Below are 12,561 nucleotides of genomic sequence, written 5' to 3'. Positions count from 1 at the left end.
GTATTGGATCCAGAGGATTTCGAGAGACTCAGTCGTTGTTGGACCATGGGGTAGAAAGGGCTGCGCAACTTTTTCACCATGGCGATTTTATTGAGTTTGGCCAGTTGTCGGAGGTGTTGCGTGAAAGACCGCTTTCCATTTTTGAATACCTGTGGCTTAAGGGTATCCTCACCCAGGCTGGTTGGCGGGCTGAATCGACTCGTCCTTTAACCCACTTTGAAAAAGTTTTTGTCGATGCTAAGACCAGGAAGGGATCTCTTTCCAAGATTTACAACGTGCTGGTCACAGCTAACCTGGAGGGTAGACAATCGTTCAAGCATATCTGGGAGGAGAGATTGGGCATAACCCTTGACGATTGCATATGGCAGGGAGTCTTCAAACCAATATTTTTTGGGGGGGGGGGTTTATACACAGCAGCTATGGAGCATAATTTCAAGATTCTCCACTCCTGGCACCGTCCCCCCGTTACCTTATCTAGGATGTTTGCCAATGTGTCCCAGGGAATGCTCTCTCCGTGGTACTTGGTTCCACATGTGGTGGGATTGTCCGGTCATCCAGGTTTACTGGGCGGAACTGCTTAGTTGGATCAAGAGCAGTCTGGGAACATGTCCCTCTCTTCACCCCTTGGAGAGCCTCCTGGGCACTCCTTTGCCCGATAACAAATCTGTACCCTTCACTAGGGTGACGAGGGCTATGTTAAGAGCTGGGAGAAAGGCCTTGGCCCAAAAGTGGAAAAGTCCCCATGCCCCCTCTAATCACTGAGTTATTGACAATTTTTACGTATGAGAAACTGTCGGCGTTAATTAACGATAACATGTCTTCTTTTCTGCAGGAATGGACTGTTTTGTTAAGTGCGGAATGCACCGCCCTGAAATTGTAAACAGTTCGGACATGGGGGGAAGTTTGAAGCTCGGGGAGGGTGGTTAGTATTCTGGCAGTTCACCAGACCTTGCACGGTCCTCTGGGGCCCTAGGACATCGATGATGTGTTGAAAAGTCTCACTATGTATTGTGTCCTAACTCTAATCCTTGTGTACTTTTCGTTCTTTGTAACCCGGGTAGCTCGTGGTGGGGGCTGGGGGGGGATCTGGATGTGGGGGGGGGGGGGCGGGTACGATTTGCTTTCACTTATGTTGTGTTTAATACTCGGCTATTGCCAGATGCTGACTTGCAGATTTATTGTTTGATGAAATGTTCAATAAAAACTAAGTGGGAAAAAAAACTGCCTTCTTAGTAGCCATTACATCCATAAGAAGGGTCCGTGAATTCAGGCACTGTCAGTGCAGGACCCTTAATTTATGGTTCATAAGGATAGACTGGTTCTACGAACACACCCTAGGTTCTCACCTAAATTAATTTCTAAATTCCACGTTAACCAGTCCATTGAGCTTCCAGCCTTCTTCCAAGAACCCAAAAGCTCTGCTGAGGTGAAACTACACACTCTAGATGTGCAAAGAGTGGTCCTCTACTATGTAGACAAGACCAGACCGCTAAGGAAAACAGACCAACTGTTTGTCTCCGTAGCTACAAGCAGAGAGGGAGATCGCTTCTCTAAAGGTGCCATCTCGAAGTGGATAGTCAATTCTATCCAGCTATGTTACTTTCTGAAAGAACTCTGCCTTTTACGCCAAGAGCCCACTCTACAAGAGGCACGGGGGCCACTCTGGCTTTCATTGCAAATGTACCCCTTGACACCATTTGCAAAGCAGCTACTTGGAGCTCTGTTCACACTTTTACTCAGCACTACTGCATTGACACTCATTCCAAGACACATACTCAAGTGGGACAAGTGGTTCTAAGAGACCCGTTTGCTCATGACCCTTCTCACATCTCACCTGCTTTTTCTAACACTGCTCGCTAATCTATGCACAGCATGTGATCTAAGCAGATTCCACAAGCCTCACAAGGGATACATTACTCACCGTAATCGTATTTCTGATGCTTCTATCTGCTTAGATTCACATGCGCCCACCCTTCCTCCCCTCTGAGAGAAGGCGCATGGATGCTTGTAGTCTTATCTATCTGCTTGGATAATCTGTACTCATGCTACTCCTCATGCTACCTCATGTCAGAAAAAATACAATCTGAGGGTCCTACACGCGTGAGGGCTCATGGGTACAGTGGACGTCACACTAGGGATAGTATTACTGGCATGCCCTGTGTCGACGCCCATTTTCGAGTTTCGAAAAACTAATACTCTGCAGCTTCCACTAGATGTCGGCCTATGCACAGCATGTGAATCTAAGCAGATACAAGCGTCAGAAATAAGATTACGGTGAGTAATGTATCCCATATCTGGGTTACAATATAAATGAGGTGAACTCGATAGAATATTGAACAGCTTTACTAAAACTAAAAAGTCGCCCGCTGCTCTCGCAGTTGAAGTTAATTCATGTAAAATACTGTAAACATTCATTGGTTCCGAAAATAGACTTCTGGATCCTTAACCCCTTAAGTGCCAAGGACGAGATCTCTCATCATTGGAATTGCGTACGCAGTGCCAAGGACGAGATAGCTCGTCCTTTTTGGCACCTGGTGTGATCCCTGCAAAGCAGGGATCACACAAAACAGTAATCCAACCCCCGGGCTATGTGAGGGGGAAGTCCCCCCTCACTGCCAGGGCGTTGGATTACCTTCAGTTTCACGTCGGCGTGCGTAAAGCACGTCTCTCTGAAACTGAAAGTAAAATCACTGCAGCAGTTGTTTTCGGCTGCTACAGTGAAGAAAGAAGGTAAGAGCCCTTCTTTCTCCGAGATCGAAGTGGGTGTCGTTGGAAAGGGGAGATTCTCCCCTTTCAGCGATACCCATTGTGTGGCATTTCTGCTCACGGATCGGGCGCGGGGCACCCGATCCGTGAGCAGCAATGTCACTGGATCAATAGAGATATGTTTGTGACGCGGGGGGGGGGCTGCTTACTAGGTAAGCAGCCCCCTTGCCTCTGTGGCCCCAAAGCATGGGGCCACAGCACTGGAGACCCCTGGGGTGAAAATAAAAAAAAATAAAAAATGTTAAAAAAAAAAAAAATCGAGGGATGGGGGAGGTGGGAGGGCGTTTGGGGCCCTGGGTCCCACTAGGCCACCAGGGATATAGGAAAAAGTGGTGTCCTTGGAAAGGGGAGGTTCTCCCCTTTCCAAGGACATCACGTATATGACGCATTGCTGGTCACGGATCAGCGCAGAGCGCTCGATCCGTGACCAGCAACCCACTGAACCACCATCGATTTGTTTGTGATGTGGGAGGGAGGGGGGCTGCTTCAAGTATGCAGCCCTCTCCCTCCCCTGGCCCCCAAAGCATGGGGGTACATATGTGCACAACCCTGGGGGCAGATGGCTGATCATCCCCCAGGGAAGGGGGGCAAAAATAAAAATTAAATAAAAAAAATAGAACGGGGATGGGGGGCCTGGGATTTTTTTTGCCCCATGAAATGGTGGTGGCCCTCCCCCTCCCACACCAAGTGGAAAGGGGGGCACCCCTTGTAGCCCTCCCTGGGGGCAGATTTATGCCCCCAGGCAGGAGTACATGAGGTGGCCCCCCATCCAATTGAGGGGTGGGGGGGAGGGCCACCAGGAATTAGTGTGCAGGCCCCCCCAAAGGATGGGGCCTGCAGGTTAGGCCCCCCTGGGGGCAGATGGCTGATCATCTGCCCCAGGGAAGGGTGGAAAACAAAAACTAAAAAATGAAAATAACCAAGGGGAATGTTGGGTGGGATTGGGGGGGCCACTAGCCACCAAGGATATATTTTACAGAAAAGGGGTTGGCCCTCTCCCCATCACCCCATGGGGAAATGGGGGCATCCCTTATATCCCTCCCTGGGGGCAGATATCTGCTCCTAGGAAGGGACATCTGCCCCCAGGGAGGGCTGAATGAGATGCCCCCCTGCATTTGGTGTGGGGGGGTAGAGGGTCACCCCCATTACATTAGAAAATTACCTGGCAGTTTAGGGTGCCCCTCAGCCCACCCTAAAGTGTAGTGTACCTTTTTAATTTGTTTTCTTTGTTTACAAATCTTGCCTTGGCGCAGAGGGGCACATTGGTGTGCCAATCTGGCCCCGGGGTGCCCAAACCTTACTTCCCCACCATTTTGGGGGGCCCTCTCCCCCCTCACCCCAAATGGGTGGCGGGGGCACCTCATGCAGGCCTCCTACAAACGGCTACGTGAGGTACACCCCCCCCACCATATCCAGTTGTGCTTGTCTGGAGAAAGTGTCAAATTCAGGTGTCGAACCTCCCAAGAGCAAGAACAAGATACAATAAACACAAGGACCTAATACTACAAGAACATTAATGTGGCAAGGTTACAACAAATGAAAAGAAGAACAGGTCTGGGAATTTACCAACGGAATCCAAGTTGTTGTTACCGAGGAGCTCTGCACCACCCAATCTACCCTATAGCCAACGGCACGAGGATGCCTTAACGGATCTCCTGGCAGTCTCTAGTCCAATTCTATCCCATCGAAACGAGGATGCCTATCGATCTAAAGCACCAAGTATGATAGTCTCTAGTCCGGGCGCAAGGTACTGGGTAATGCAGGCTCTCTCCAGGTAAAGGATAAGGATGTTCCGGAGGCAGCTCAGACGATGATGGAAGTCCTGGAACAGCAAATGAGGCGCAGCGTAGATGTTCAAGGATACAAGCAGGTGAGCGAAGTCAGAGATGGGCAACGTGCGAGCAGATACTATATTGAATCAGGAGACAAGCAGGTCAGATAGCGTTCCAAGTCGGCAATGTGCGAGTACGGAGGTAGCAAAATCAGCAGGCAGAGCAGGTCCGGTAACTTTTCCAAGTCGTAAAGGAGTGAGAAGAGCACAATGAGAATCAGGTGACAAGGTGGGCCAGATTTCTGGGCCGTGGTCGATGAAGGAGGTAAACGGGCGATGGTAATGGGAGCAAGGTGGAAACTAGAAGCAAGAGCGGGAACAGGACAAACGTAAGCTAAGATTGAAACAATCAGAAGCAGTGAGTGTGGCCACCCGGAAGCGTTTTAACGGGTGGCCGCAACCCCGCGTGACTCCTCCCCACTAAAGCGCGATAGCGTTGCTTGTGGAGGGGACGCCATAGTCGCCATGGTAACATGGCCTCGGGAGTTCTGCTGTGAACTTGGCTGAAAACGGGTGTGGAGCGTTACAGAACTTTCACACTAGTACCTTTAGATTGCTTGAGAGGAGACAGGCTTTGTTTTGGGGCATTCCTCGGGGTAATCCTGACAGTTCCCCACCTCAAAGGAGGCCTCCGTCTCCCGGACCAGAACTCAGCAATAAGCAGAGGGGCATGGATGTTTTTCACCGGTTCCCACGTCCTGTCCTCAGGACCGTAACCCTTCCAATCAACCAGGTACAACCGGATTCCATTACGAACCTTAGTGTCCAAAATGCGCCACACCTCATACTCATCCGAACCCTGCACTTTGACTGGTAACGGGCAGAAAGGCAACCTGGTGGTAGGAAGACATGGTTTCAGTAGAGAAACATGAAAAACCGGATGTATGCGCCAATCATTAGGCAGTTCCAACCGCACAGTTACTGGATTAATAATGGCAGTAACCCGGTAAGGACCAATAAAGCGTGTTAAGAGAAAACAGCAGCCCGGTAGGTGTAGGTGTAGGTTCCGAGTTGCCAACCAAACCTTGGAACCTACTTTGTAAACGGGTGCCGGGGATCTGTGAAGGTCTGCGTGGGTCTTATGCTGTAACTTGACTTCTGGAGCTGAGCAGACACCCTATCCCAGACCTTGGCCAGATCTCTTACACAAGCCGTAACAGCAGGGCTGGATACCGAGGAAAGTGGCTGTATGGGAAGAGTGCAGGGATGCCGTCCGTACATGGTATAAAAAGGTGAGGTCCCTGTGGATGTATGGATTGAGTAGTTGTAAGCAAACTCTGCCATGTCTAAGAGTGTCAAGTATCGGCAGAGATCATCTGTGTTGGGACGCCGTAGTTATCCGGCTTCCGCGAGGACTAATACTTGTGGCTCTCGTATTCGTCAACGAACGGTGGTTACGGTCCCTTTAAGATCTCGTCTGCCGGGATCTTGGAAGTTGGCATGGAGACGATGGCGTCCTCTTCCAATAGTGGATTGGCCCATGCCGCCGCCGTACCACCCAAGTATGACAAAAGGAAGGCTGCTTTAGTGGTTGGATCCGGAAACTGTGCTGGCCTACATAGGAAATGCAACCTACACTGGTTAAGGAAGGTTCGATAGGTCTTAGGGTCACCTAGAAACCGCTCTGGTGGAGCCAAGGGAAACTGAGCAGTCATGTACACTGGCCCCGTATCAGAACGGGCGCGAGATAGCCCAGAACCCGAGGCCACAGTGGGTGAAGGCGCCCCAGCACCGGTGGGCTGAAAACCAACCTGTAGCTCATCAATGCGCCTTTCGGTGGCAGCATGGGCATGAGCCATTTCACTGCGTAAATCCGCCACCAATTGCATTATGGCCGACAAAGACTCATTGGCATCCATTTATATAGAAGGCTTCTGAATATGTCAGTAGCGCTCTTGCCCTCGTAGTGTAGCCGAGGAGTTCTTCTCGCCAATCTACCGAACTAGTCAGTACAATCAACAAACAGAACAGTTGATTGGCGGAAAGATGGAATGTCAACGAAGAATCCAGAACCCGATGGAACAGGATACTGGAACGGGATGTCTTCTCAAGGTGTACAGGCAAGACCCCCAGACAACTGCACTACGAGCAAATATCACATAGATGCGATGTATGCAAAACAAACGCAGAAATCAGAATAGAATCCACCACTAACCTGTGTAGTTCTTCAGAATCTCCGATTCTCCGAATATTCCCAAGGAAGGAATAAGAAGGAAGGTAGAGGCCAACCCAAGATCCAGAAATGAAGGCAAAGCAAGGAGCAGGAGAAAATCCACGCTGACTGTCCAAAGAGCGAAACCTAACCCGACGGCACGAGGACGCCTAAAAGGTACAACAAGGCAGTCTCTAGTCCGTGTACCAAAGGTGACGAGTTCCAATGTAGGTGGACAATCCTAGCAGGGTAGGACCGTGGACGATCCGAGGTCGAAGAGCAGGGCTGGCAGCAAAAGTACAAAGGAGTATCCAAAGCAGGTCCGTGGGCGATCCGAGGTCGAAGAGCAGGGCTGGCAGCAAAAGTACAAAGGTGTAACCAAAGCAGGTCCGTGGGCGATCCGAGGTCGAAGAGCAGGGCTGGCAGCAAAAGTACAAGGGAGTAACCAAAGCAGGTCCGTGGGCGATCCGAGGTCGAAGAGCAGGAAGACAAGGCAAGGGGGGACAAGAAGCTGGAATACAAGAGAAAGCAAGCCGCTAGAATACAAGATTCAGAAGCGCCGGCAAAATGAACAGGCGTGGCTTATATAACAGTCACATGATCACTATACGTAAACTTAACGTGTAGAGGGAAAAGTGACAGACGTGAGAGGACGCCATCGTCTCCATGCCAACTTCCAAGATCCCGGCAGACGAGATCTTAAAGGGACCGTAACCACCGTTCGTTGACGAATACGAGAGCCACAAGTATTAGTCCTCGCGGAAGCCGGATAACTACGGCGTCCCAACACAGATGATCTCTGCCGATACTTGACAAAGAGGGAGAACCAGGACTCCTGATATTGCACCGTGAGACATCGTAGATACTGTTCCAATGTAGCATTTAACCTCTCCGTTTGACCGTCCGTCTGGGGATGGTAAGCGGTAGAAAAAAAAACCCTCTATGCCCAGTGAGGCGGTCAAGGCATGCCAGAAACGTGACGTGAATGGTGATCCACGATCCGAGACGATGATGTGGGGTAGACCATAGTGCCTGAATACATGATGCAGGAACAGTTTAGCCAGTGCAGGTGCCGTAGGAAGTCCTTTACATGGGATAAAAAGGGCCAGCTTGGAGAAGTAGTCGACAACCACCCATATAGTGTCATAACCATGGATGCAGGGCAGCTCGACTATGAAATCCATCAAGATCATTGTCCAAGGTTCATTGGGGATCGGTAAGGGTTGCAGAAGACTAATGGGTTTGGCTGGGAGAACCTTACACTGAGCACAAACGGCACACGAGGCCACAAATTCCAGGACATCTTTGGACATTTGTGGCCACAATGACCAACGTCGTAAGAGATCCAAGGTTTTCCTATCCCCTGGGTGAGCTGCGAACGTAGTGTCATGACACCAGTGCATGGCCGTAGTGCGGGTTCCTGAGTCGGGTAGGTAAACTAATCCGTTGTGGTAAGGAATGCCATGTGACAGGGTCAGATTCATGTCACGAATAGACAGTGAATTATCCTTAGCCCACTTGACTAGGGCAGAACGTAGGGGGTTTAGTATCCCACAAGCACAAACCACCTGTGAGGGAAGCAGAACGGTACATTCGTCCAGAGCAGGCAGAGAGCCAGTATGCATCCTGGAAAGGGCATCAGCTTTGGAGTGCCAAGAACCTGGTCTGTATGAGACTTGAAAGTGGGACATAGAGAAGAACTCGTGCCAACGGGCATGTCTGGCGGTGGTGCATTTCACCGACTGCAACGACAAAAGGTTACGATGGTCTGTATATACCTGGACCGGTATTGCAGTCCCTAAGAGATGGTGGCGCCATACGAGGACAGCGTCCCGAATGGCTAGGAGTTCCTTTACCGTAATAGTGTAGTTGGATTCCTAGGCAGTGAGCTTCCTAGAATGGAAGGCCACTGGATGTAACTCTCTGTTTTCCTTACACTCCTGTGACAGGATAGCTCCTACTGCAACGTCAGAGGCATCCGCTTCTACCACAAACGGGAGATCTGGGTTCGGGTGCATCAATACAGGAGCTGTTGTGAATGAGGATTTCAGATGGTCAAATGCTTCCTGGGCTGTCTGGTTCCAAGAGAACCGTTGTTTCGAACTGGTCAATGAGGTAAGAGGGGCAACAATGCTAGAAAAGGACTGAATGAATCGCCTATAGTAGTTGGCGAAACCCAGGAAGGACTGCAATTGTTTCAAGTTAGAAGGTGTTGGCCATTCTAAGACTGCCTTGACTTTTGTGTCGTTCATTTGTATACCCTTATCCGTGATGTTGTATCCCAAGAACTCAACGGATGTAACATGGAACACACACTTTTCTAATTTAGCGTACAAATGATTGTCCCGAAGCCTTTGGAGAACAGAAGACCTGTTCAATGTGGGTTTTGTAGGATGGGGAGTATATGAGTAGATCGTCTAAGTAGACCACCACATAAGTGTCCAGGACATCTTGAAACACATCATTGATAAAGTGCTGGATGGTAGCAGGGGCATTGCATAGGCCGAAGGGCATGACACAATATTCATAAAGACCGTATTTCGTTTTGAATGCAGTCTTCCATTGGTCCCCTGAGCGCATCCTAACAAGGTTATAAGCACCTCTTAAATCCAGTTTTGTGAAAATCTTTGCCGTGCCCAACTGATCTAGCAGTACAGAGATCAATGGTATAGGGTACTGGTTTTGTATAGTTATTGCATTCAACGCTAGAAACCGGGACGGGCGGATGAGACCCGTACGAAGGGCCTTGTCAATGTAATCCTTCAGAATGGCATCTTCTTTGGTGGTTAGAGAATACACCCTGCCATTAGGTATCTTGGCCCCCGGAATCAGATCTTTTGGTCAGTCGTATGGATGATGGGGTGGCAATATCTCAGCACTTTGGGCATCGAAAACGTCTCGGTAAGAGGTGTATTCTGGAGGTAATGCCATGGCTACTATAGCCCCCACCACAGGTGCGACCTTAAGAAGAGCCTGACAGGGGTTCTCCATGCGCAGGTGAGTGGAGTGGCATTGCTTTCCACAGTACTCGGAGGAAAACAATACAGTACCCTTGCTCCAGTCGACACTCCGATTATGCCTTCTAAGCCAAGGTAAGCCCAGAATTAGCTTAAACTGGGGTGCTGCGATGGCGTCAAAAGTAATGGTCTCAGTATGACCAGTAGCTGTAATCATGGACAGAGGTTCGGTCTGCTCTGTAACCAACCTTGACAAAAGCGAGGTCCCGTCTACTGCATTAACCATCTCCGGGGAACTCTTGACATTGAACATGACACCTTTCTCACGAGCGTAGGAAAGGTCAATGTAATTTCCGGTGGCTCCAGAATCCAGAATGGGTTCTCCGACCCAAGCAGTGCACGATACAGGTTGAAGGACAGCCATAAACGTGACTGGAATGATGCCCAAGGGTTCTCGATTTGCCGGACTCAGTAGAGGAACCCCATCTACTATCGAGCAATGGCGTTTCCCGACTTCTTGGGTTTCTTTGAGCTCTCCTTAAGAAGATGATCTGGAGATCCACAATAGAAACAGGTTATTCAGGCGTCTCGTCTCTCTTTCACTGGGCGTTAATGGTCCTTTAATGGCCCCAGATTGCATGGGCTCAGGTGCATTAGATAAGGCAACAGGAAGGGTAACCACCACAGGCATTGTCTCCCTTTTCTCACCCTTCCTTTCTGCCCGTCGTGCATCAATTTGGAGAACCAAATCCAGTAACTCCTGAAAGGCCGTGGGTACCACTGGAACCGTGGCCAAGGTATCTAACAAAGCGTCAGATAATCCTCTATAAAACAAAGAGGCTTTCTTATCCTCAGGCCAGGCCGTTTCAGCAACCAATTGGTTGAACTTGGCTATATAAACCAAAAGGGGCGAATCGCCTTGTTTTATCCCCAAGAGCTTCAACTCGGTAGCTTGGGTTCAATAGCGAGTATCAAAAACTCGCCCCATCGCCTCCAACAAGGTATCGCAGTCAAATAGCAGAGGACTACCAGCTTCCAGTAATGGATTTGCCCAGGTAGCGGCGGTACCAGCTAGGTGGAACAGGACAAAAGCCGCCTTAGTGGCCGAATCAGGAAAGGCAGAGGACCTACAGAAAAAGTGCAGGCGGCACTGGTTTAGGAAAGTGTGGTAGAGCTTGGGATCTCCATGGAACCTCTCAGGAGGTGCCAGGGGGTGAGGCGAGGCCATAACCAGTGAAGGCTGAACTGGTCCTGGGGGCACGACTGCGGCTGAGCCAGAAGCTACCGCAGGAGAAGCTATGGATGGAGCAGATAGGCTCTGGGCCTGTAATAAGTCAATCCTGGCTTGGTTAGCAGTATGTGCGGTCGTCATGTCGGTCCGCAATTCGGCCAGGAGCTGCATAAGATTGACCAATTTGTTATTGACATCCCTCTTTCGTTCGTTTTTTTGGCTTCTGATTTTGTCAGGTTTCGCCATGCCTGAACTGGAGAACACGCGAGGTGTAGCCGTAGAGTTCTTCCTGCCAATGTCTCCCTTTGTATTCCATTAGAAAACTACAAAGGTAGCAATTAGCCGAAAGATGGGGTCACTGCAGCAGCTGATAAGGAAAACCCGGTCTGGATACTGAAGACAGGATTCAGATGGAACCTCCCAAGAGCAAGAACAAGATACAATGAACACAAGGACCTAATACTACAAGATCATTAATGTGACAAGGTTACAACAAGTGAAAAGAAGAACGGGTCTGGGAACTTACCAACGGAATCCAAGTTGTTGTTACCGAGGAGCTCTGCACCACCCAATCTACCCTATACCCGACAGCACGAGGACGCCTTAACGGATCTCCTGGCAGTCTCTAGTCCAATTCTATCCCGTCAAAACGAGGACGCCTATCGATCTAAAGCACCAAGTATGATAGTCTCTAGTCCGGGCGCAAGGTACTGGGTAATGCAGGCTCTCTCCACGTAAAGGATAAGGATTGTTCCGGAGGCAGCTCAGACGATGATGGAAGTCCGGGAACAGCAAATGAGGCGCAGCGTAGATGTTCAAGGATACAAGCAGGTGAGAAGTCTGAGGTCGGCAACGTGCAAGCAGATACTATATTGAATCAGGAGACAAGCAGGTCAGATAGCATTCCAAGTCGGCAATGTGCGAGCACGGAGGTAGCAAAATCAGCAGGCAGAGCAGGTCCGGTAACTTTTCCAAGTCGTAAAGGAGTGAGAAGAGCACAATGAGAATCGGGTGACAAGGCGGGTCAGATTTCCGGCCCGTGGTCTATGAATGAGATAAACAAGCAATGGTCATGGGAGCAAGGTGGGAACTAGAAGCAAGAGCGGGAACAGGACAAACGTAAGCTAAGATGGAAACAATCTGAAGCAGCGAGTGCAGCCACCCGGCAGCGTTTTAACGGGTGGCCGCAACTCCGCGTGACTCCTCTCCAACATATAGCATTGCCCCCCCCCCCCCCCACCCCTAGCCAGGAACCTGAATCCCCGCTCTGTGTACTGGACACTTTTGGCGGCCTTCTACAATCCCTTTCACACTCTTTCCATGTTTCAGACGCAATCTCAATCTCCAGATCTTTCTGCCAGGCCTGTACATTGGGTGATAGAATTTCTTTCACACCCCCACACCCGAAATGCAAGTATAAAGATTAGAGACGAATCCCCTGCGATATTCAGTAAGAATATACATTTTTCAAACTGTGCGAGGAACCTTGTGGCGGCCAGATGTCTGGCTGCATTACCCAGTGCCATAGTTGCCAGTATTGAAACCTCTCGTTTTCACCAACACCAAAGGAATGGATTTGCACCTCAACAAACATATGCCTTAGGAATTTGCACTCACCTAGCCT

The sequence above is a fragment of the Ambystoma mexicanum genome, chromosome 8 (assembly GCF_040938575.1).
Source record: "Ambystoma mexicanum isolate Mex_15411 chromosome 8, UKY_AmexF1_1, whole genome shotgun sequence".
In the NCBI taxonomy this organism is placed as follows: Eukaryota; Metazoa; Chordata; class Amphibia; order Caudata; family Ambystomatidae; genus Ambystoma; species Ambystoma mexicanum.
The sequence above is the reverse complement of the archived record's forward strand: the minus strand, read 5'-3'. Positions refer to the sequence as shown.